Source organism: Aquila chrysaetos, chromosome 4, assembly GCF_900496995.4.
Source record: "Aquila chrysaetos chrysaetos chromosome 4, bAquChr1.4, whole genome shotgun sequence".
Lineage (NCBI taxonomy): Eukaryota > Metazoa > Chordata > Aves > Accipitriformes > Accipitridae > Aquila > Aquila chrysaetos.
In genome coordinates this window covers 29,807,651-29,833,003 of record NC_044007.1, presented here as the reverse complement: position 1 = coordinate 29,833,003, position 25,353 = coordinate 29,807,651, and the positions used below count along the sequence as shown (strand labels likewise).

Here is a 25,353-nt window from a genome sequence, read left to right as displayed (position 1 = left end):
ATGAACACACATGACTAATTTGCTGAGCTCTTATATAACATTAAAATATTTTAATTTGCACATTTTCTGCCTTTACAGTATCAAAAGTACTATCTATTTTTGCTTGTATTTGTTCTTCAGTAGTTTATTATTCGACACCAAAAATTAGTAATTTCTTTTCAGACTACATTACAGAAAACAGTGAGGAGCAAAAGATAAAATCTCCATGAGAGGGGACTAAGAGAAGGTGTTCTGCACAGCAAAGGAGCTGCTGTTTCTGCACCTAAAATCTCATCAGAGGCACTAAAATGTCACTCTAAAGGCTCTCTAAGCCATTCACTAGCAGATCGGAGCAGTGCATCCAACAGATCCATGGATCGCTCCCCGGCTGGAACAGGCAGAGATGAGGTATACGTAGGAAGCAAGATGACTGGCAATATGTTACTAGACTGAGATCACTTTCCTACAGGAATCCAACCAGACCAGTATGTTCTTCTGTCACACACTTCAAACCAAGTCCTACAGCAGCTCTTGTTTGTGAGGTGTTATGAATTGCAGCGCACAGTCTGAAAAAGTCACAGAGTTAAATATAAACACAGATATAACGACTGTGAGGTCTGTACATCTCAGCAAAGCAAAGTCTTAAAAGCAAGCCTAGACAGCAAGCCTAGCACAGGAACACCATCCTTAGGATGAACACACTTGCAGGAAGCCTGATGCTCTGGTGTCCCAGGCAGTTACAGCTGCATGTGAGCTTAAAGCCAGCCTGGACAACAGCAGTTTGCATTCCCAGAATAGGTCAAGACAAAGATCAATGCAATGATAAACTAGGCCTGCAGTCCCAGAAATTCATCACTGTAGCACATACAACATAAAACACCACAACTTCTTAATCGTGTACAACAAGGTACAGTATTTGATGTCTAACAGACTAGCATGCTGTTGGAGTCTCGCCTGATCTAACTGGGTTTTGCAATAGCAACAACTGAGCTAGAGTCTGAACTCCAGGGATCTGTGTTAATAAAACAGGATTATTATCTTTATAGACCTTGGTCAAAAGCTGAGGATTACAACTTCAGATATAAACAGCACGAACAGATGAACTGTTCAAAAGCAAAATTTCTGTTGGTAATTGCTTTTAGCAATTCAAAAAAAGGAGAAGAAAATTACATGACACACTTGCCAAGGTGTCTGCAAGCAGAATGTTTGTCTCCGGCATTACCAGCCAAAGTTGTGTAGATGCTTCATTAAAAATGTAGAAAAAGCAATATAAATATTTTGTATATGAAACCACAGCTAATATTAAAGAGTTTAACTGTTATTGCACAGCTCACTGCTAGGGGTAATCAGCTAGACTTTCTCCTCACGGCTGAGCACTCCAAGTAGGGCCCCCAGCCCCCTGCTCAATACAGACGTGCTCTGAGGTAGAGCAGGCAGGACACGAGTCACCCCTTTCCCTATACCCTGCTACCAGTGGTAAGCTCTTTGAGGTCACTTGAGCTAAATTATGTATCCTCTTGTGTACAGGAAAAGGAAGGATGCTGATGCCCAGTTCAGAAGCATCAAATCCAACTGAAAGCCGTGGGAGTTCAGGGGCTGGGCTCAGCGGAGGGTTTTGAAGAGCCTCCTTTGAGGTGTAAAAGGGTATTTATCCAGAATTATGTGCCTATGGGATGAAAGAGGGTTCAGAAAGATCCTGTACAGCTCTCAACATGCCTAAACTCATCAGCATTTATCTTTTGGCCTGCACCCTCCTGGCGCTGTCAGCTCTCTTCACTGACCGCTGCAAGGGCAAATAACGTGCTTTCTGCTGACGCCCTGCTAGGGCCAGGGGTTTAGCGTTTCTGTCCGGATCTTGTCCCGTGCAATTTGTCTTTGGTAACGCAGATAAAGCAGGAAACTGTATCCAGAAATACAGCAGCTAGTGATTTGGGGATTCTCCATTTTGAGTCCTGAAAGTCAGTAATCAGTGATCACAAGGTGAGCATTTATCATCAAAACTGGCTTTTGAAAACTTGGCTCGCTCTTTTTTTCTCCCTTTATGACTCATGCTCACTCCTGCTTTCCTTTGCTAATGTTAAAAAAAAAAAAGAAAATCACAGATCACCATTAAAAAATCTGAAATTATCCTAAAGGACATTCTTTTATAGCTTCACACTATTAATATAGATTGTAGCAGATAAATTATAACAAGTATTCACTTGCCAGCATGCTCCAAACAAAGTAAACAAAAAATGTCCCGTCTTGATGTTAATTTCGTTCTCTATTTGCTGACTAAAATCAGTTGTGCTCACATTAAGACAAGACAGAGACGTGAGTTTCTCTGATGGTGTCTGCCCAGAAGTACAGTAAAAGTTTGTCTGAACGTAGAGCTCTGTGTCTGAGCAGTGCAATGGGTCGGAAGAAGGCGGAAAGTAGCTCTTCTAAAAATATATATTTATGTGTTCTTAATAAAAACCACAAACAAGATGGCCCTTTCTATCAGCATTGAAAAAAATACATGGGAAAGAACTAATTTTTCCCTTGATCCTCATTAGATGCCGTTAGCGGTTGCTGCACTTACAGAAAAAGGTTTCTTCTCTGTATAAGGAGAAGTTGTGTGTGGAAAGCAGCAATAAAGCCTGTGGTACTTCTTTGTGAGTGCTTTTGCAAGTAGCTCAGTGGAACTCACAAATGCCCCTTCAAACTATTTCAGCTTTGAAGAATCAGCAGGAGAATCTTAAAATCAGAAAACAAAGTATTTACAGCTACTGGACCGATTTTTTTTTGAATGAGGGATTGCAAGCGCATGACCACATGGAATAAAAAATGTTTTATGTAACTGTCCTTCCTGTCATTTTTTCAGACCTCCAGTATTGTTTCAGAGAAATAGTTCTGCACAATGTATAATAATGCATCACAGGATCCTGTTCCCATAGATCTGAAATTTCTTAGTTTAATCTTCACCTAAACAAATATTCCCTTAAATAAAATTGAATCATATTCTCAGTGGCAAGTGCTGAGTGTTTTCAGCCACTTGGAAGAGTAAACAGAGCCCCCTGCCTGTTCCTGCTTCCTTTGACTCCCGCTTCCTTTCCCACGTGCTTGATTCCTCTTAACTGTCTGACCCATGCCTGGGCCTTGCAGGTTCTGTCTTCCTTTTTTTAGCTCTAACAGCACCGCAGCACTGCGCGGCTAATGAGCCACGGAAACGAGCTTTGTCACCTTTATTGGAAAACTTTTCCACTTTATGGGAAATGATTCCATGTGGGTGTCAGAGAGGCACTGGACCCTCTCCGCACAACACCACACTGCTTCTCTTATCTTGACCTTTCTGCCTCTTCTTTAATTCCCTACATTTTTTGCTGAACTACTGGATTCTTGGCTAGTTTTACTGTTTGCTATAGAATATGTGTGTCTTAAGATTTGCTTTTTGAACTGATGTATTCTGAGGAAAGAAATGCTTATTCTAGTCAAGCTATGAGCTAGTCTAAAAGAAAAATGTTCCTTTTGATTCACACACCTCAAACCCCTAAATCCAGACATCACTTCTGAAAGCAGTTTTTCAAGAGGAAATAAATTAAAAATATGGTAGTTCAGAAAATTATTCCCAGCTTGATTGCTGCCTAGATGATGTGTATAATAAGTATGTAAAAATACAGCAATGCCACACTTAGAGGAATTGTTCTACTTTGAAGCTATATCCAGCTGGCACCTGTTTTGGTGTTATTGATGTCACAACAGAATATCAGCAATGTTTCTCTTTTCCCTTCTCCTACTTATTTACCAAAAGAGTATGATGTTCAGTGCTCCCTGCCCTCCTTTGAAGAAATTTTCACTATTATATATATCTGCCAAGGAAATTAATATTAAATATTGAAAGGTGAGTGTTAAACAGGTGAATATTAAACAGTTCAAGAATGATGCAGGAAAAAAATGTCTTGTGGATGATAACTGATCATAACGATATGGCAAAAATCACAAATACTAATGACTCCTTTGCATCTGAATACACATTACTGAAAAGGTCTTCAGAATGACAAAGCCTTTTTGTGATATTTTGTGATTTTAAACATGTATGGGCCATTATACCAACTTTTCTGAGACATACCATAGTTTACAACCTCTGCTCTACATCATCCAGCAAGCTGTTTAAGGAGAACACACTGATTTTTGCTCTGAGTTCATTTACTGGGGCAGAAAGCTTACTGATTGGACCCCAGTAGTAGCCACATTTTAGTAGCTTCTGTTTTGACATTTTACAAATTCTTTTGATTTGTGAACTCCTACATATTTCTGATAAAGATGTGGATCCACACAGCGGTGTTGCTACCAGACGTGTTCTATACGTGCCATAGCATATAGGTATTTGCTCTTCTTGCTTTTAAAGACCTTCTAAGGAATAGTCTAGAGAACTCAGGGATTTCCAGAGAGTAGGCTGAAAATCCCTATTCTACAATATATTCTTTTGGGTATTCTCTCCTCTCCTGAATTAGATGTACTTCACAAATGAAGGGTATGATTATTTCAAGCCTGAAATAGAAACAAACACCTAGAACAGGGATGACCTAAAAGGGCGAAATGGCAATAAAGGCCACCAAGTTGATCAGAAAGTAAGAGGTTACAGCCCTCCGCATACAGAATGAATATCTGGTCCTGCTGAATTCCAGGATTCACAGCAAAGTTTGAATTTATCTAGCCTAATCATGTCAAGAATAAGAAGAAATTGCTGTGGCTTCCCAGAAACCTGGAGAGACTTGTATTTGATCAGAAAGTCTCTATTTGAAACCAAAACTATGCTTCTTGCTCTTTAAGTGTGGGGCACAGTAACCAGGGTCAGCATGAGACACCATGTTAACATTAACAATGGATAGTTAATATGAGATTGGGAAATCTTCATAGCTACTATCTGTAACTCCCTGATCAGTGTCTGTCTAAGCAAAATCCATGGCAAAATAAAGTCCCACACAAAAGTTTGTAACTACCTTTGGATTTGACGTTGTCAGCAGAAAAGCAAAGAAGAAAGATATTTCCTTTGAAAATTGCAGTTGGCCACAAGCAACACCTACAGACATGTTTACCTGCTCATCTGTTGTCATGTCAGCTAATTATTGGTGCACCTAAGATCAGGATAAGAAAAGAGATGCTTAGTTTTGCAATAATAGCATGCTGTTAAGACAATTTCACAGGTGAATTTTGGATAAAGAAGGAAGGGACCCAGTGGGTGTTTTTTTTAAGATCTCAGTGAATGAGAAACAGGTGCTTGTCCCTCTCAGCAAATCACTTCTAGTTTTGGTGGTCTGCGAGGAGCTAGTGAAGAGCAATTTAAGACATATTTAATGATGCCATAGTTCTTATTTAATAATATACAGGCACTTGTTTAGAGGCTGAGGATAACAGAAATGTTTAACTAAGCACACGAAACTAAGTAGTGTTTCTGAAACCAAACGAAAGCATGAATCCATTTTGGCACAGTCCTTGGATAACCATCCATGTCTGCACATATCTATTATTAACCATTGCAGTTTCTTAAAAGGTGCAGTTTGCAGGTACACTGCAAAGATGCAAATGCACTAAGTGGAATAAATGCTAGCAGGGAGACACCAACTCTGAACATCTATCTTGCCTGTCTTTTCAAAGTAGCGAAGAAAGACATTATAATCTGATCTGACCATGCAGTGCCCAAATAGCCAAACAACTGCTGAAAGGCCCAGTAAATTCTTTTGGCTTTAGCGTACATTATTTTAGGAACTTTAAAAAAAGGCTTTAAGGGTCTCCAAAGCTATGGCACAGCTAATTCAGTTCATCAGTCATCACTGAGAAATATGGTGGTCAGTGAGCACCAGCAGCAAAGCAGAGACGAGGGCCTCTGCTTTATGGAGAGGAAGCAAAAGCCCCCTCTGAGAGCTGATAGCATCAGTTAGGTAGAAGAGTCACTTCCTGAGTGGAAGCTGAAATCAGATATAATTCTGACAATATCCACCAGGAAATCACAAAAATCTGCAGGATTCATTAGTTTCCCAGAAGACAAAGATGTTTCTCTAAATCTCAAAAGTTAAGGTACATGGTATTTTCAGCAAGTTCAACAAGGAGTATGACAAAGATCCTGTTGTCCTTGCCTCCAAACTTATTCATGTTACTTTATAAGTTGCTACCTGATGAGCCATTTATATAACTGAGTCCCAAGTTATTTCCTCTGCTGTCTCTGCACCAACAATGTCTAATCTGACTTTGCTTCCTATGATCCTTATCCAGTGCTGCATTTAAATGTCAACATCCAGTCCAAAAATCAAAGTAGACCAAAAACAACCTATGTTACCTAATATTTTTATGAATTGTTATAATTTCAATAGTTGTGAATATAAATCTGGCTATGTCAGCTCCCTTTCTGAGACATTTTATTCTCTGTTGTTCACTACATCAAATTTTTGGTCATTAGTATAGCTATGGCTCTTCCTACTTACCCAGCTTTTCCTCTCTTTTCCTCCCTCCCACCTAGACTGCCAAGTACTCTTTCTTTTGACCCCCCCTACTGCCTCTTTATCTACTTACATGCCAACTAGGGAATATTGTCCTACTAAAGAAATAATTAGGAGATCTTGAATGAATGACCATATCACTTCAGGCATCTCAGGAGTTTCCACTGTACTCAGAATGATCACCATCTTACAAGATCATGTAGAAATTGCCAGGTGCCAATACCTGGTGTTTGTATTGTACCACCACTATTGTTTCACATACTCCTAATTTGTCTAACATCTAAATGAATTTCTTGGCCATTTCATGCAATGCTGTTATATCAGGAAATTATTGGTACAATCATTATAGCTCCTCCCAATCCTGTGCATGATTTTTTCTCACTTGAACTAGCATAGAAGTAGTAAGACAATGCGTTCTGGTGAAGCAATACACATAATGGTAACTATGGTCCCACACCAAGATATTATTTCTATTTACTTTTTCATTGATAAGTGAACAGTAAATGTGGGAGGGGAGATACTGACTTAGGAGCCTTACTTATGGTAATGAGTCACTTTATAAATCAGTACAATTAGGACTAGCTACTTAGAAACAGTGCTTTCCAACATGTAAATCTCTGCCAGTATTCTTTGTAGGGCAAAGGCATGCTAAGCTAACGATCATATTAGCAATCTGCACACCAATTTGAGAGCTGCACTCAATTTGCACAGTAAGGAAAAAGGTGGAGGAGTTTCTGCCTCAGGAGGATGATGTTGAAGTGGAAAGCACTGTAAGCAATGGAGACATTCCTCCAGAAGGTGATGCAAGGGATGTAAATTGAGTTCTTGATGTAGGTCCCATTTAGAAGAGCTCCTAGCTCTTCATTGGCTCTTCAGGCAGTCTAATGGGGTAGTTTACCTAGCCGAAGTTGGAGGGTATTAGTAAGTCCCCTCACCTCAGCTGCCTTCTCCCCTCCCTCCATTATGTCAGTAGCTGCCACTGACAGTGTTCAAGCTTCAGGCATCATCCAGCATGTCATTAAAAACCCCTAAGTGCTGACTGCACCGTGTTTCCCTGAAAGCTTTGTTTGCCCTGTGAGCTCCATTTCGGCTGTTGATGGAAGTGTTTTCAAAACATTTCCAAGTCAAAAGATAGATCTTTTCCAAGACCACAAGGTATAGAAACTCTTCTGAGGTCTTGGCCTGAATTTCTATTTTCTAAAATCAGCCGCCTTCTGATACTTTTTCACAGAAACATTGGTACTTCCTGAATAAATTTTTATTTCTTCTAATATAAATTGTTTATTTATTGTCATAAAACTTAGTTGTTCCCGTCACACCTCACTGATCATATATGCAGTAGTCAGGGAGTTCACTGATCCATAAGTGACCATAGGTGTAATGACCCCAATTGCCTGCACATCAATGTGCTCAAACACACAAAGGCAGGATTTGCATCCAAATGGGTGTTTGGAAGAATACTTTATAGGCCATAATGAAGCTGTATTGTTGTGTAACCACTGTTAATGTGCTTTTGTAATTGGTTTTGAAACTGAATTTGAGCATTCCAGAATCAATTAGGTGGAAGAATTCAAAACTTTTAGAAAGGTGCTATTCACATCTGATGTCTAATTTAAGGTCTCCAAAGAAAAGGTGAAGCACTTGTCAGTCCCTTCTAGCAGATCTCTGCACAAAGTATTACTTTTTAGGTTTTGGACAGACTTATATATTGCTCTTTTTACATGAAAGCACTAATTTTAATATAGATCTGAGGTTATAATTTCTATAAGATCATCTCATTTTTGTTTCAAATTTGGAATTGGGAAAGTATTACAAAGTTGGCTTTTCCTGGATTTAGTAAGGTAATGCTTCTGAATGTCAGTTCTGAAACTCTACGCTCTGAAAGGCTTTCCACATGGTAATTATCCTGTTATTAAAAATTTTTGCAAAGCTTCAGTTCTGGCAGTAGAAACACCAATCATGTAGGCATACTCTACTTTTATGTGTCTGGGTTTCTCTTGCATTCAGTAGAGCTGCTTTTGTAGCTAGAGCTGCACCTGTGCATAATATGAATGAGGGTGAATGTCAGTGAATGACAGACGTCCTAAATTTGAAAGCTGAAAACGAGCTGGAGAGTTTCTTACCTGTTATCTTCTGTATATCTATCAAACATCTAACGAGCAGAAATGGAAATTTCCTAGACAAAGGGTCTTCCTTCTGCTTCATGAAAGCAAGAATTCAAAACAGAGTTAAGTCCAGGATCTGTCAAACCCAATGCAGTTTGACTGCAACAATAATATCCAGTGAAAAGTCACTCAGGTCTATCCCCCCATGATTTTTACTTAAAGTTGCCCTATGAAATCCACCAAATGAATTTAAGCAAACTGATTTTAGATTTGTACTACCCTATGCTCAACAGTGAAATTTGCTTTCACATAAAATTTGTTGTGTCCTTTGAAAGTTTACTGTTACCTAATTGTACTTTTATTACAAAATTCATCAGATTATCACCATTTTTCATAGAAATATTAGGAAGCTTCATAAGTAACTGGCTTGTGACACTACTGGAGATCACATAGGGATTAGGAAAGCAGCGATTACGTTTGACTTCAGTCCAGTAAAGCACTTAGGTAAATGAAAACTGCCATTATCATCAACAGAGCTGTAGATATTGCTAAAAACCCCCAAGATTTACACACTCACATAGATCATAGTCCAAGATCATATTCATTTATATTGGACATGAGGATCGCATGAGCATTTCTATCCTCCTTTAAGTTTGGCTATTACTATATAAATGACTTACGTTTCAGCAGTCTAAGGAAGTGAAGTATACTGAGTGATAAGGCTGACTGGAGGCTGCGAGACTAAGTACAAGCTAAGTACAGTCTGCCCTCTTTTGAACGTGATTCACTGTCTCCAACAGGAGTATGGGCTGTTGGTACCCAGAGTGTTGCTCAGTTCAGTTGCTTCCTGCAACTGCCCGAGCTATCTGCGTAGTCTCTCTGTGTGTGTGTGTGTGTGTGTGTGTGTATGCTTGTGTTTTTATCACAAACATCGGGCTATGTTAATTCATCCAGCTTTAGGAAAAAACATTATATTCTTTGATGGGGTCTAAAATGAAATTAATTTAGCTGCTGGAACAGTATTAAGGGATGCTTTTCTATGGGCTTAATGAACAGCTGCTTCCTATTAAGGGAAGGGTAGATCCATTTTTTACATTTTACAAAGGAAATTTAAGATTAATTAAAGCAATTAATCTACACGGTAATAGTAGCTTTTGGAATTTTCCACATCCCTACAAGTTTGCAAGTCAGCTTTCATGCTCCCAAACATATGCTCTCTTTCCTTTCCTTGTTATCGGTTTCAAAGGGAAAGCTGAGTGAATTCTTATTGCTCACTGTGCAAAGAGGATACGCTAAAGAAGTTGAGCAAATCACATTAACAGACATGGTCCTGCATAAAATGAGAATATCTTACTCTCAGAGTCATATTTTAGTCAGACTGGTGATTTAAAGTTATAAAAGAAGTAACAGTTTAGTACCTGTAGAGCTGAACTGACATTTCCTTTCATTTGAACACCTTAGCCAAGTCCTTGTGAAAAGTGCTACCTTTTGAGCTGACTAAACAGGCCTTAAGGCTTGCATCTACTCTATATTTAGTTGTTCTTTAGAAATGAGGTTATTTTTAATAAATCACCTTCAATAATTATGAAAGACTAATACATTTGGGTTTTGGTTTGTTGGTTGGTTTGGGTTTTTTTAATTGCCCCAATACAGCTGATTGGAACACTTGTTGCTGTGATAGTTATATTTTTTTCTAATTATTTATACTACATTTGCTTTCTTGCATTTTGTCACTCTTAACTCCTACTGATAGTTTGTTTAGAAAGCTTCTTGTGTGTCCATTTTAAAAGGACTATGCCAAACGGAGAGGATTACCTCTAGAAAAGCAGGGAAAGCAACAACCATCTTCCTCAAGAGTGAAGACCTTTCTGGCAGGTCATGCTTTAGACAAGTAGAAGTTGAGCTCGCTGTAGTGCTTGCTAAGTAAAAAAGTCTGTAGATAGTGTTATGCCATTACAATATCTAATGGTCCTTTCCAGCTTTAAAAAGCTACATAACCATGTAATGCTCCTTCTCTTGAAGTAAGTGTGAATTTTAAGTGTTGTTTGCATGACCAGAAGGTGCAACCTTCATCAAAATCTGAGTAAGATCCCCAAGCCTTGTGAAAGATCATCATCAATATCAGCTGCATAATATCCTTAGATATTTTAAATAGCAAATGTGATAATTTACATTAATACTGTTGAGACTAAAATTAAACAGATTTGGCTTTCAAATCTAACAGATGCCATTTGGACAGGTTGGAATGGAGCAGAGAGGGGACTTTGGAGGGGACCTCAAGAGGTCCTGTTCAAGCTTCAGGTCATAGAGAGACAATAGATATTATTATAACCCCTTCACTGCAGCTTTCTAGGATGTGGGTGAGAAGAGGGGAACTGCACAGTACTCACATTATGTGACCACATGCTCAAAGGCATCACCTCTCAGTGTTTAATCAGAAAAATTGTAGTTCCTCAGTCTCCCTGTAAAAAGTCATTTGCAATCCCTGTAGGCTATGAGTTTGAGCAGTGGGATGGGCTTCATCTCCTGGGCAGGTCTCACAGGCTCTTTGGGAGCTAGAGAATGTCCTGGGGGAGTACTGATAAGGCAAATGCTGAATGGAGAATAGCTGCAAATCTAACTGACTTTTACAGGACCTTGCTAGAGGACAGGAATTTTTTAGGGAGATCATCTTGTTTCTCTGGACTCAGCAGTACCAGCCCTTCCCCTCACTACCACCAAAAAAAAGTGAGAAGTTGTCAAAACTTCGGTTTGACTATAATAGCAAAGAGGTTTGATCTGATCTGCATTCTGACTCCAAAGTGATACTTTCCCTGGGCCCTCAAATACATGATTAATTTTGAGAAGTGTACTTAAAGATCCACAAATATTGTTTTTCATTAAAACTTTCTATATTTATTTCACAGGGAGAAGAAAGCTCGGCTCTTTCCACAGGAAAGTGGCAGTCCTTAGCAGTCCACCACTTATGCAGTCCTCTAGACAAACTAAACTGGAAGGGGGGCAGGGAGAGTGTTCCCTGTTTCAAAGGATTTTCTATTTTCTCATCTCCTTCTTTCCTTTCTATTGTTCTGCCTGATTTTCGCTGTTCTCTGTAATGGCATTTCCTTAAGGTCAATCTATTGTTATTTAGGAGTGTGATAGAGGTAAGTCAGGCTGAGTCATGCAATATTTGCCAACTCCACACCTTTCAGCATTCTGCTGCAGAGAATGGAGGTAAAATAGCTGTTTGTGATGACTACTGCTACCTATATATAAAAGCTGTTTTTTAACAGAAAATGAGTAAGAAAAAGAGCTCTAAAAAGAAAATTACTTTTTAATGCATTCACTTAGGGTTTTCATAAGCCTGCAATGAAACTGAAGCTGCCCAGGGCCAGCAGCATTCACAAATAATGCCTTAGTAACACATGCATGTAAATCTAAGAGAAAGAAACAGGAAGGAATTCAACAAAGAATCATATTTTAAATCCACTGAGGATGCAGAATAAGCATCAATAAGAAAAAAAAGTCTGCCTAAAAATTCTGGTAGATTACGGAAAATCTGTCTTTCTTTTCACAAATAAAATTTTACACTGACCACGTGCAAAAAAACCCCTTAACTGGAGAAGAAAAAGTCTACATAAAGCCTACTGTTTGTGAAGCATATCTAATGTGAGCCATTATTTAAGACACTGACCTTAATTTTCTTTGCAACAATCTTGTATTTCAAATTATTTTGCATTTGTCTTAAACAATTTCTGACTACTACATAAAACATCTGTATTGCAGCCCAAGTGCTCAAAAGGGGCGTCCTGAGATGGTTGCACATGTGGTGGTGAGGTACTTGTTAATTCAAAATTTTTCCACTTGGCCGACATTAAGAAACTGTTAGAAACAAAATGTGTTATACGTCTGATATGGGACAATGCTGCAGATCTGCTAATGAATGAACTAAAGCTCTGGCTAGATACATAGGCATGTGTTTACTTTTGCCACCTTAGCTCTACAAAGCAAATTTTGATAACTACATCCAAACAGAATGTTATATTTGTTTTTTTCTTCCTTTCAGATTTGCCCTTGCTGTCATTGCTCAACATTTTCCTCCCTTCCTGACATATTACAGGTGCCAGGGATGCAGCTTTCAGGGCTAACCACAGATGTGTTCTATTAAATGATTCTATTCTGTTAGCTCCATATAATCTATGGGAAAAAGTTGCTTATATACAATTACACATTCACTTGCTCCCCACTCCATATGAATATACATGTTACTCTAATACAGGTGTGTAATGGACCTATGCCTACTTGTACCATATCAAATTCTAACCCAGTACCTGCACCCTTTTAGTATGACCTTAAAAAAGAGAAAAGTGTATGAAATATCTACAGTAGAGTAAATAATGTAAACGAATGCTGTGGATATTCATTATAATTCTGAAGATTTTTTTTTTTTTGCCAATTGCCACCACTTTCATGTATTTTTCCAACAGCTGTGTTCTACTAAGAAAAAAACCCAAAACTATGGAAGATGAATTCATGGTGGGAAGATTCACACTGGAGTAAATATATTAACATTCAATGCTGTACTCTGCAAGAAAATCCAGTGACTGCATTAGGGATATTCATGATATGAGATATAAAACATCATGGTTTTCAAAATATGTCCCTAATTTGGCATGCTCAAATAAATAAGGAGAACAAATTATAAAGCCTTTGCTTTTTGCAAGTATTCAGAAAGAAATGTGATGAAGAACAAGTTTGTTCAAGACCTGTTTTTCAGATCTGCATTGACTTCTACCCACATCAATCAGTCCTTGTCAGGGAAAGTAAATGTTTCACAGACTGGATCAAACACTGGTTAATAAGTTATTTGAGAATCAATCTATATTTATCCAGGTTCTGCCTGTTAATACACATTGTGGATTATTTCCGCTTCTAACCTCTACATTTCTCTGTGGGTTTATTATTGAGTATTCCAAAAGCAGAGTGGTAAAATGCTCTAGCTGAAAAACAAAACAGACTGGAAAAACAAAAATGCAATAGATCTGGAAAGCTCATTTGAAATTTATGAGGGATTTGAATTTGAATATCTGAATTTGCCAGCCCACAAAGGAAGAAAGTAGGGGGCTGCGAGTGAAGAAGTTTCCTGTGGTTCTTCCTTTATAAAAAGCGACAAAGGAAGGAACTCTGTACTCAGGCAGGCTTTGTAAAGCTGTTCAGTCTGTGCCTACATCAAGACTGCTGTCAGGATGGTGACAGAGCTCAGGAAAGCTTTCTGGGCATTAACTTGTCTGCTCTTACCTCTGTTCACACATCCACAGCATAAGGACCCTGTCCACTGACCTGCAGCTTCCAGAAAACAGATAGGTTTGGTACACTGTATGTTCAAATAAATTGTAAGATCTTTTCTCACAGGATGCAGAGTTTGGCACTCTCTTTCAGTATTTGCTACTGGAGGTAACTGTATATAATGCATCCAAGACAGTTTTGCATAAACCAGGGGTTCTCTATTTCCATAATGTGGATCACATCCAAACAGAGGGACTCCTTTTTAGTCTCAAATACCACATTCAGTCTTATGGGCAAATAACAATCCTACAACAGCATTTTTTTTACAAGGACTTTTGATATCTTTTCACAATAATAAGCTAAAAACCAGGCAATAATACCTAGAACAAGGCAATCCAACAGATGGTTTCCTACAGAACACAGAAGTGCTGACTAGTGTGTAAATTGTTCATGGTCTGAGGACCATGAATCATTGCATCCCTCATAAAAATAGACCTTGGAAACCTACTTATCTGAATACAATTGGTATGTGCAAATAAGGACTGTATGTAGGTTAAGAAGGCAAAAGGATACAGAAGAGCTTTCAGAAAGAATGACTGGGTTCAGGGAAGTTTTGTGACTCAGGGAATGGGATGCTGTTTTACTAAAGAGCATGTGCATGCTTCTATGACAGTCATAGACCAGGGAGAGCACTGGTTTTTGAAAGACAGGATAGTAGGTTTTTAGCTGTTTGGGTGCTAAGAGCTGTCTTGACATAGAAAACTGGGAAAATAAAGCCACTTCTTAGAACTGGGGAAGCAACTTCAGGGAGGAGCTATGGAACTCGAAAGGACGGGTTTGAAGAGGAAGATTAACTCCCTGGAACTGTCAAGCTCGAGCTAGATGCTGAAATAAATAAATATGAAAGCGATAGTTTGCAGCTAAAAGACCTTACTGTCTCTCTTTGGTGCTACTCCGGAAGAAAAGCATAGAAACCTCTCTGAGAAGAAAGGTTGCCTTTGTCACATCTTAGTGGTAAAGTTTATAAAACAGACAATGCTAGCTCTTAGGCAGGCAGCATAAAGAGCAGGGGGGGAAGGACCTGTGCTGGCACAATGCCTCTTTTTGGCTGTGAAGTGGTAACTATGAAATAGTTCCTCAGTTTGGTTTAACTTCTTCTAAAGGATAAACTGACCTAGTAGAGGGTGAAGGGAAATTAATACAGTTCATGACTGAGGACATGTCTTTTTTTTGTAGGAGATGAAGAAGTAAGCAGCATACTTTTGAATTTAGGACAGATCTGAGTTCAATGAACTGATACCTGGAAGGCTGGTGACATTCATGCTTTACGCAGTGTATTAATTAAAAGGAAACCACTAGCAGCCTGTGGCCGGAATAGGTGCTTTTGACTTAAGTAAATGAATTCATTAAATTAAAAAATGGTGAGGCTACAACAATAGAGCGAGGAAATGAAGACATGATTATGAGGGTCAGCATAGCATTGGCTAAGATAAAGCACAACACAGATGGCTTTTCAGAGATGACAGGCTAAAGGATTGCTGATATGGAAGATATCTACAACAACTGAGAATTGAATTTAACAGTAGAATCATATTGTTTTTCCATGGCCTTGAACTTTCTTTTCTTAAGCAATCAAAATTTGGCAGAGATTTTTAATGGCACTCATATGTGCCTGTTATGTTTCATAATGCTTCTACTAGAAGAATGCTTCTACCACATCTATTAAAATGTTTATAGTTTTGCACTTTTGCATAATTACATCTGTCCCATCAGAAAAATTTCTAGGCTACCAGTTGCTGTCACTTACCAGGTGCTGTCACAGTTAGTGACAGCAACTCTGATTAGGTTCCACTAGTTATTGAAATTAATGAAAAGTACCTGCAAATCAAGAAGTATCATTGGTATTTGTAGATTTTTTTTTTTAAAGCTCTGTAAGGACAGCTGAACTCTTCTGTTAAAGGAGCAAATGCAGATGAAAACTAAGCATTACAGGAAAACGTACTGTTGGCAGTATTGGAGATTTTAAAGTACAACATTCAAATTGTTAATTTGCTAAAGGAGTTTGCAACTCATGCCACCTTGTTTTCATGGAAGACTTCCAAACAAGTTTTCAACAATCATCTGAGCTGTAAGATCAGCCTTGTATCATATGATGCAGGGATAGAAAAATCACAAGCTTGAAAAAAGGAAATGCAGAGCTGCTGTACAATTAACCATTTCCTCTTTTATATTTTGTGCATGCATCTGAATAATGACTGACTGTAAATTCCACTACTTCCCATGGAAAACTAACACTAAATTTAAAAGACAATTTTTCTGCACCACGTTTGTTCCTGGCTTCTATCACATTTACTGAATTTTCATATATCTATCTGTGCCTTAGGAGACCCCCTCACCTTTACAAAAATGTATTTTTGAAAATAAGCCTTAAGAACCTTCCAGACTCAGGGGTAGAAAAGGAAGGAAAATCAGAACTAAGACAGGGTGTGTGCTGGAGAGAAGAGGGAGTCCTCCAAGAGACCATAAATTTCTCTTCATTTTACCAACATATAGATTCATGTTGGTAATCCATGTGGCTGCTGAATCATAGATTTATTTTACAAGTAACCTGTAGGTCTTACAAATAAAATTTCAGTGCTGTAAAATCATTGTATGGACACATAAGACCTGAGTGAATCACACGCATTTCAAATCTTCTGGTCCTGGAGGTGAGCAGCACAGAATCTGCAGATAAAAGCAATGCCATCCAAAATATCATCACTTTGGGGTCTGTGGAGACAGTGGCGGGGATGTGATGTGCTGGGGGCTAGAATGATAATTTTCCACATGTTCGGTGTTAAACAAGTCTATAAATCAAGGCTCCAGGAATCAATTTTTCCCATGTTCATTTTGGGGGACAGTAAGTGAAGCTTGTCTGCATAACATGTGAATGATTCATATTTTAGGCATTTTCACCATGCCTAAGATCTCACTTGTCTCTTCCCAATACAACTCTAAGGTTTTGTACTCTAAGTCAAAAGCTTATGAAAAGGAGTTGAGATGATTTTGTGATTTATGAGAGGTAGTGACAGGCATGGAATGGATGTGCTGTGACATCTTCAGAAGATAGTTGGTCACCTGTGACCACAGCAGACCCTTCCTGGTGATTACATTGTCCCTCCCAGTCCTTTCATCTGTTTTTGTCCTGTGCGCACCAGTGCTAGAGGCTGTGAAAAGCTGGTGTCTGCTGTCTTTAGGGAAATCTGTGGATTTCATACTTGACTCACAGACATCTATGTTGCACCACTGATGATGCTAATTTACAAAGACAGTTAATACTGAAGGCTATCAGTGTATCTACTGATCATATGCATCTGGAGACTAAGAAAACATCTTCACAATATGAAAAGAAGCAGTTTCCACCAATGTGACTCAGTCCTAAGTATATGAGGTTTTTGCTTCATGGTTCAGCATCTGTACTACTTGCTGCATCTGAAGGCAGTTATCAACAGTCAAAAGTCAGCAAGAAATCTCCCAGCAACTTCAAGAGCAAAGAGAAAAGGTGCTAAACTACTATGTATCATTCTCCCAATTCAGGGTTAAGCAACACAGTCAAAAAGCGGCAACTACTCTTGCCCATTTCATACTCTGTGCTGAGAGAATTTTTGCTTCCTGATCTCTTAATCTAGTTCTTATCAGTGTTCTCCTTTTACCGAAAGGAAACCACGGACAAATACATATCAGACTTAGCAATATACTTAAATGGAGAGATGAAAAAAATGTCATTTATGGCTGCCCATTTATCAGCATCTCTGTCATTCTGAGAAATAGAGATGAAAAGTTAAAAAACACCAATGCATTTCAACTCTGCCATTCCTAGGATTAGTCTTTCTGTGCATGCTTCTCTGCCTTGCAGGGTAAACACATAAAGCAATGAATAGACAAGAAGCACTCCCAGCAAAAGAGAATTTACAAATCTTCAAACGATGTTGAATGTGAGTGGGCAGACCGTGACAAAATGTTCACACTTCATCAAATCTAACTAGTTTGCCACTACATATTTATGCTATAAACTGTGAACTGGAGTTCCTCTGTGGGAGAGTAACCTAAATGAAATGACAAGAAGCAAAAAGACAACTGCTTTTGCAGGTATGGGACAGTACAGGATTTGCTGGTTCCCAATTCTCTTTATTTAATTGAAAAAGTCTTTAAGAATCCATTTCCATCATCATTATTTAAATGGAATCCTAATTTACTGTGAGAACTAGTTGCATTTATTCTGGAAATACAATCAGTGAAATAATGTCTTTAATCTTTTCCCTCGTTGAAATGGAATAATAATTCTACCTGTCTCAATTTCAGGTTGTGAGGCTGAAACTGTACACGTATGAAAGTATGCATATTCCACAGTGGTGGGTACTAGTTCAGGATTGATGTATTTTATGATCTTTAGATAGAAGTATCTTCAGAAAAGGTGTTTTGTTAAAATTAGCAGTATCACTGCTTCTTGTGCTGATAATGAACTAATATATGATCACAATAGTGCAAAACTTTCAAGATTTCCCAGTGCAGCAGGTTTATGACTTCAAAATGCAGAGCATAGACATTTTATTTGTATATCACTGTCTAATATTTACACAGAGTTAATCTACCAAGACATCTCCATAGAATTTACTGTGTGTTTTTGCAGTAGTCATGCAGAAAAATGCTGACTGTTTAATACAGTTATGGATTGTTTTGATACAATACTGTGTAGACTGTCCATCTGATAAATTTCTAATAATTTTGACAGGATAAATTTGAAAGTCAAGAGGTGATTTCGAACATTTATTTATCAACATAATGGATCAGAGGGAAATTTATTCCTTTACTTATATTATAGCACCCTTGCCTGGCTTTCAGTTTCTTAGAAGTCAGCCGTTGTTAGGCTGTACCAGTGTTCGGCCCCCAAGACAGGCAAGACATGTAAACTGGAGCAGTTGAGCAGAGGGTCCACAAGGTGTTCAGGGCTGGAGCACTTGTCCTGTGAGGAGAGGCTGCAGAAGCTGGGCTTGTTCAACCTGGAGAAGAGATGGCTTGGGTGGGGGCTCACAGCAGCCCCCGACACCTATGGGAAAGGGACCCAGAAGCTGGAGGCAGGCTTTTCACAGAGGTGCATGGTGGGAGGAGATGAGCTATAGGCAGAAGTTGAAAGAAGAGAGGTTCAGACAGGAGATAAGGAGACCCTTTCCCCCCAGTGGACAGGACTGGGCAGGGGTGTGGGTTGCCCAGGGAGGCTGTGCCGGCTCCATCCATGGAGGTTTCCAAGCCCTGACAGCACACGGCCCTGAGCAGCCTGGTCTGCCTGAATGGGAGGCAGTGCTGGAGACTTCCTGACCTCCCTTCCCACCTGGTTTGCCCTGTGATCCTGTGTTGGCAACTGTCAGGAGACTGCTCACCCATACAGACATGCATAGCGATGAGCCAAAACACACAGCCAGATCCTATGTCTCACTGTTCCTAGGAAAGCCTGAGTGAAGTTCTAACATCACCTAGGTCAAGAGCAAAATTCCCAGTGATTTTGCCAGGACATCACCCATTGTATTTTGTCTTTAACTATGGAGAAGGAATATTGGAGTTTTACCAGCAGCTTCAGAGAGGTCATATCACACCAGATGAATAAGGGTGTCCAGCCCTGTGCTGACCAGGGAGCCTGGGTCAGCTGGAATCTGCACTCAGCTCTTAGGTAAGTTCCTAAAATTAGATGGACTCAATCCAGGCATGAGAGTTAAAACAACATTAAATATTTGGGGGATTTTTTTCACATGTACCTAATCTGAGGTTGGGCACAGCTCACTTTTCCTAGGAAGCAAATACCTATGACTGATACTCAATTTCAAAAAGTTAAGCATGTACAATGTGTACATACATACATACATTTGCCTAAAGTGTGTGCTTGACAGACAGTGAATAGGACTGATCTGATTTTACCTGCTGACAGTTAGATATGATCTTGTGTCCATAAAGAACTCCAGTCAGTGCTCATGCAGTTTAAATTCATAGATCCTCGCATTTCTGTCAGCATGTAATATATATATATATATGAGGCTTGGATGTGTGTTTGAAGTCTCCTCTGCTTCTCCCTTAGATAAAGTTAAAGTTCAATGTATTTGAGATCTAAATAGTGACATAAATTAAACTCTTTATTACTTTAAAACATTAAATGAAATTCTTCTGTGTTTGTCATCCAGCCCATTCCCTGATGTGCACTGATATATACCACACTCAGCCACCCCCTACACTTCTGTGCTCAGTCTCTCACAACTTGACTTTTTTCTGTGAAGGCTAATTAAAAGGCAAAGACATTAGACCAATGAAACACAAGGAAAATTGCTGAAAACATGTTGAGAATGGTAAGTCTGCCTATTGGCATTTCAATCTTTGAGGAATTGCTCTGGGTGAGAGCTTATTTCTTCAGTTTCGCACCTCAGCTGGATCAGTTTCCTTAGCCCAATTAGAGATGCATGTCTTTTGCTACCCTGTTTTCAGTTACATCATTTGATTTAAATGTTGTTGCACCAGAACAATTGACATACAAATTTGGCCTTTAATAAAAATCTGTTGCAGTGATGAAACCTTTATTACATGTCATTGTATTATGTTATGAACCACTTACTTATGCAAAGAAGTCCAACAAATTTTACATTGACTCTGCAAAAACCTATGGCCTGATGAGAGCTATGAGAAATGCTTGGGGGTACATAGTTAACAGAACCTTCTTTTTGACATCACGTGGTGTAAAAATTCTTAATTTTTGGAACACCAAGAGGTGCTCTCTTTTGTATCATCTTAGACAAAAAGCTTTATTTAACTTTAGGTGTAATGAGAGATTTCAGTATCAAAACAGTCTTTTAAGGAGGTAAATCTTCATTTTTAATGGCAGTGATAAACATGAATTTAAAATACACCACATTCTAGTTAAGAAAAAAAAAAAAAAGAAACAAAAATCCAAGAAAAAATATCTAGTTTTTAAGATGTTTCCATAATTAAAGCTAATTTTACTTTCTGGTCTGTATATTGCTATAACTGGATCTTTAGTCCCACACCCCTGTTTACAGTTCTTGCCTGCCCTTTGATCTGCCAACAGATTTTTGAGGAAAATTACAGGACTGGCATGCTTATAGTTCTTCTTGAATAAAGACCAGTTCCTGCCTAGAAAAGATATAGCTGGCTAAACAGCTATCAAGAGGCGAGGGTTTGGCTTGCTTCATCCGTGTTGTTGGCTCAGATATACTTTCTCTTCTATCCACAGGGCACTCCCATGAATGAGGCAGAGAGGAATATGTTTACAGTTCTTTCACTGCTCCAAAGAAAGTTCACCAAGATGCTACCAGAGGTTAAAAATAAATGAAAATGTATAGCTATTTCCAAAACCATACAATAAATATGATTTTAAACATCACGACATATGGATTTTTTCACTGCAGTAGTGTTTCTCCTACATGCAGATGCAGGATATCAGTATTTGAATTCTCTTCTATGCTTCTTTTCAAGTATTGAAGGAATTGCAGATATGGGTGAGAACTGAGCTCTACTTAAAAGGATCTAAAAGTATCCACTGGTTTCAATGGGATTTGAATTCAGGCCTTAGTGCTGGTATCGGGACTTGAGAAAATTTCCAGAGCCAACGGGAATGGTCACCCTATTACCACCACAGCCAGAAAGCTGGCATCTGCCTGGCTAGAGCATTTGACTTCTTTCATTACAAATTACAATGGAATATTCATTCTGAGGGTGGCATCCCGTTCTTTAATAATGAAGTCCAAGTTTGTACAGGTAGAGGCGCTTCAAAATCAATACTGTGCAGCTGGCCAGTGAGTCCCAGGTAGACCACTGAAAGGCATGAGGAGCCTGGGTGAGATGGATGAAAGGGGCCAGGGACACTCCCCAGTCCCAGATCTATCCAGCACACACAGCCCTGCCATGGCACATTGCCAAGAAGGTTTCTGTAATCACCTGTCATTGTGCAGCTTCTGGATGGGCGTAAATTTGAGCCTGAGAATTGTAAACTTTGTCATCGTAATGATTAAGTGAAGAGGAAGCTTCCCCTGGTAAATACGTGCCTCAGATAAACAGAAAATGACTTGCACGCATTGCCTTGGCTGCTGGAACAGACTGCTAAGTGTCACCATTGCCAACTAAAAATTTGCACAAAATTTTGTAAAATATTTTTATGCTGTGTCTTTTAGCAGTAAAGCTTTATTTTGTGTTTGTTTGTTTTTCTTTAAAATTACAGTCTGTAGAGACTCATGCTTGTTGTTTGTGCCTCGGGTCATGATTTCACTTTTTTTTCCTTTAAAAGAATCTGCAATCATCTTCCTTTATAGGTATCAGGGTATATTTTCAACTGAAACACATTTTGTTCTGAGAGATAGGACAGGTCACTCACAGTAACATCACAGAGCAGCCTTACCAGGGGAAAAAAACAGATTGCCTGACATTTAGAGGCTCTGTTCCTCTGTGGGCTGTGATAGAGATGTGGCCAGTACAGTGATTTCATACTTTTTCAGGTCAGGAGGGTTAGATTGTTAGTCAAATCTAAAGCAATGAAGTAAACATTTACAAATTCCTACTTTGCTGAAGTTTAATTTGAGTGGGAAGATGGTGAATATACCCAGAACGTGTGTTGCTCGACATGGTCTGGTTTTGATGCTCACCCGTAAGATCCATGAATCACCGGCAGCTGCAAATACTGTCTCAGGGAACAAGTTAACTTTAAATAGTCTCCTTTTTAAGGGCTTTGCTGAACTGAAGCCAGGAGGATTAGCTGCAGGATATTAACAGGAAGCGATATATATAGATAGATATATTAGAATAAATATCTCTTTTTTCTCTGCTATATAACTTCATAAGGCATTTGTCATCAGAATTAAATAGGTCATGGGGTGAGGACAGCACTGAATCCTGGCCTGTAAATGCCATTTATTACCACATTGACAAGGGAAAAGCAAACAACTGAATTTCTTCTCCTAGTGTCTGTTGAAAAAGGTCCTTTTCATGATTTCATTGGTTATTTCTAATAGTACAGAGATGCTACTTCTTACTGAGAGCTACACAAGTTTTTATAGGTGCTAATCTAACACAGTGGTACAAACCCAAGTGATAGCTTTATATCCCTACAACTTCCATTTGCAAAACCAATTGATAAAGTCGTTTGAAAGCAATTTACAGTGAACTCATAGTTGTGTCAGCAAGAAAGGAGCAAAGAGCTATTCTATGGAAGGACTTGGGGGACTACTGTAGGTTCAGATAGCCCATTTTCTACCACAGTTCACAGGAAGATGCACAGTAAGCCAGGTAATCTGTAATGCTCTGGATTCAGCCGTGTCTGTTTTCGGTTGCAGGAGGAAGATCTTTCCCGCCTGATTGCCACAGTTCTCCACAAACCAGAGGCAGTGTCTGGGAATCTCTGCTAAAGAATCGTCTTCATTATACATGAAAATTGACTTGAAATGTTGACTTTTATGCTGGCCCATCTCAGACTAGATCTGAGTTCAGACTGACATGCAAAAATAGACAAGTGTTTGGAAAGAATGTCATTTTACTGATTAATATCCAGAACTTGAATTTATGCCTCTCCACTTTTCTTACAATTTCCAGGGTGAAAGAGAACAACCAAAGCTCTAATGCCAGATGCTGATCATTCTCTAGGGGGGCACACGTCTTCTCTTTGGAGGCTAGTTACTGAATTTGCAGCTGTGATTTTTGATTGCTGCATTTGGGAGCCTGTAGGAGTAGACTATTATCTTAGGAAGAAGTCAAACAAAACTCTGAGTTTATCCTGAGTCAAATAGACTGTGTTGTCTTCTTAAGTGATTTTCAGTGATACTAACTTTTATTTATGCCCAGAGTTTGATGAACAAAAAATAGTGTCAACACATCCTAGGCTTCCCTCCACTAAGTTCGCAGAGGGTAATCAGTACAACAAATTGTTTCTATAATGCTGAGTTTTTCTCATGAGGAACTGTTCTGTCTGTACTTGGATAAACACAGAAGTAAACTCACATGCAACTGAATTTTAACAGAAACAGTGCAGTGTAACCATATCAATATAGTAGGGTTATTTAGCCCCAGTCTCATTTTATAAGTTAAATAACTGTATGAAATATAGAAATACATATATATTTTCTCAGCTAGAGGTGAAATTATTCTAAAAGATCCAAAGAGATTGTAGTCTTTGCATTGTGTAAAAGAGGCAATGAGATTGGAGAACACTTTATACATCCAAAACTATCCAGCATGTCACAAAAATTTAAGATGGAAATATATTACAGAGCGCTTTGCATGAGGGAATGAGTGCAGAAGTTGCCTTCTGATACCACCATCCCTTGGGGCACCCTGCACATTCAAAGCACTGGCCAGGATGTTAATACTGGTTTGCCAGTTGCCATGATTTATGTGCATCTTTTTCTTCATTGCCCTTCTCCCTTAGGTTCTAAAGAGACCAGAGCCACAGCCAGCAATGTACTGATGACAGAGGTTGGAAGCATAGCAGTTCCCTGCTGGAGGAAAGTAAGAAATGTGATGGTTTTCATGTTAAACTTTCAGTCAATAAGAAGGGAGTTATCCTTGTTGGTAGAAATCACCATTGGAAAGGAAAATAAAGGGTCCATCCTGATGTAAAGAAGAATGTGGGTTTTTGTCACCATGCAAAACACAAGCCAGTATGGAGGGCGGTGCCGTGATTTCCACTAGAAGAGACTGAAGGGGAACGTTATAGGAATCGCTATGTGTATCAATACACGGCACATCCTTGCTGCCCTCCAGGGTTAAAAAGTCCCTGGCATATTCACTAGCATACTGAGCACACCCAGCAAGGGTGACCTTAGCAGACAGGTGGTCTCCTTGCATCACGTCCTAGAACAGCTTGGCTTGCTTTTTATTTAACTGTACTCTTCCTGCCACGCTCTGTCTATGCTGTCCCTGTTCCTACATCTCATTTGTAGTATCAAGAATAATCATTATAATCACCACCGTTTCTCTATATGCTTTCTGCTTTCTGCTATTCATCTATTTGCTGTCTACTTTTCTACTTTCTACACTTATTTTTTGGTTCTTCCTCATGCATATCAAACCAAAACAGTGCAGAGGTGCTGACAGAGGTGGCAGAATGTTACTGAATGCTTTATGAGCAAAGGAGAGACACACAGGTCTGTCAGTGGCCACCTTAACCTGCAGTTCTGTACTTATCAACTGCTTTATAGGCTTGCAGGTGACCTACTGCAATGGAATCAGAGGAGATCATAGGGTTGTTCTAGTACAATATCCACAAGTCCAGGAGTACATCTGCACGTGCGCAGGAGGTCTGAGATAAGGCTCGGCAGTGAATAATGTGGGAGGACAATAAAGAGCAATAAATAACCTGGACTTGCTTTCAGAGTTGTCTGGATGAGGTCTTGTGGGCATAATTGCCAAGCACCCAGAGCTGCTGTGCTGTCCTAGATGCAGACTGTAGCTGCCTTTTCACCTAAATATTAAATTAATCTTCAGTGTGGAGCATTGTGTTAGCTTTTAACTATAATGAGAGT

At 39.1% G+C, this 25,353-nt stretch overlaps 2 long non-coding RNA genes across 2 annotated transcripts; both read left to right on the top strand.

The window, feature by feature from the left end:
- Positions 1-1,051: 1,051 nt before the first annotated feature.
- LOC121233256 lies at positions 1,052-12,678 on the top strand. Its single transcript, XR_005932241.1, has 3 exons — positions 1,052-1,959; positions 11,449-11,755; positions 12,588-12,678. It is a non-coding gene; the product is annotated as an uncharacterized LOC121233256 (long non-coding RNA).
- Positions 12,679-13,018: 340 nt separating this feature from the next.
- LOC115340686 lies at positions 13,019-21,161 on the top strand. The gene is made up of 3 exons (XR_003923132.2): positions 13,019-17,935; positions 20,017-20,178; positions 21,078-21,161. It is a non-coding gene; the product is annotated as an uncharacterized LOC115340686 (long non-coding RNA).
- The last annotated feature ends 4,192 nt before the right edge of the window (positions 21,162-25,353 follow it).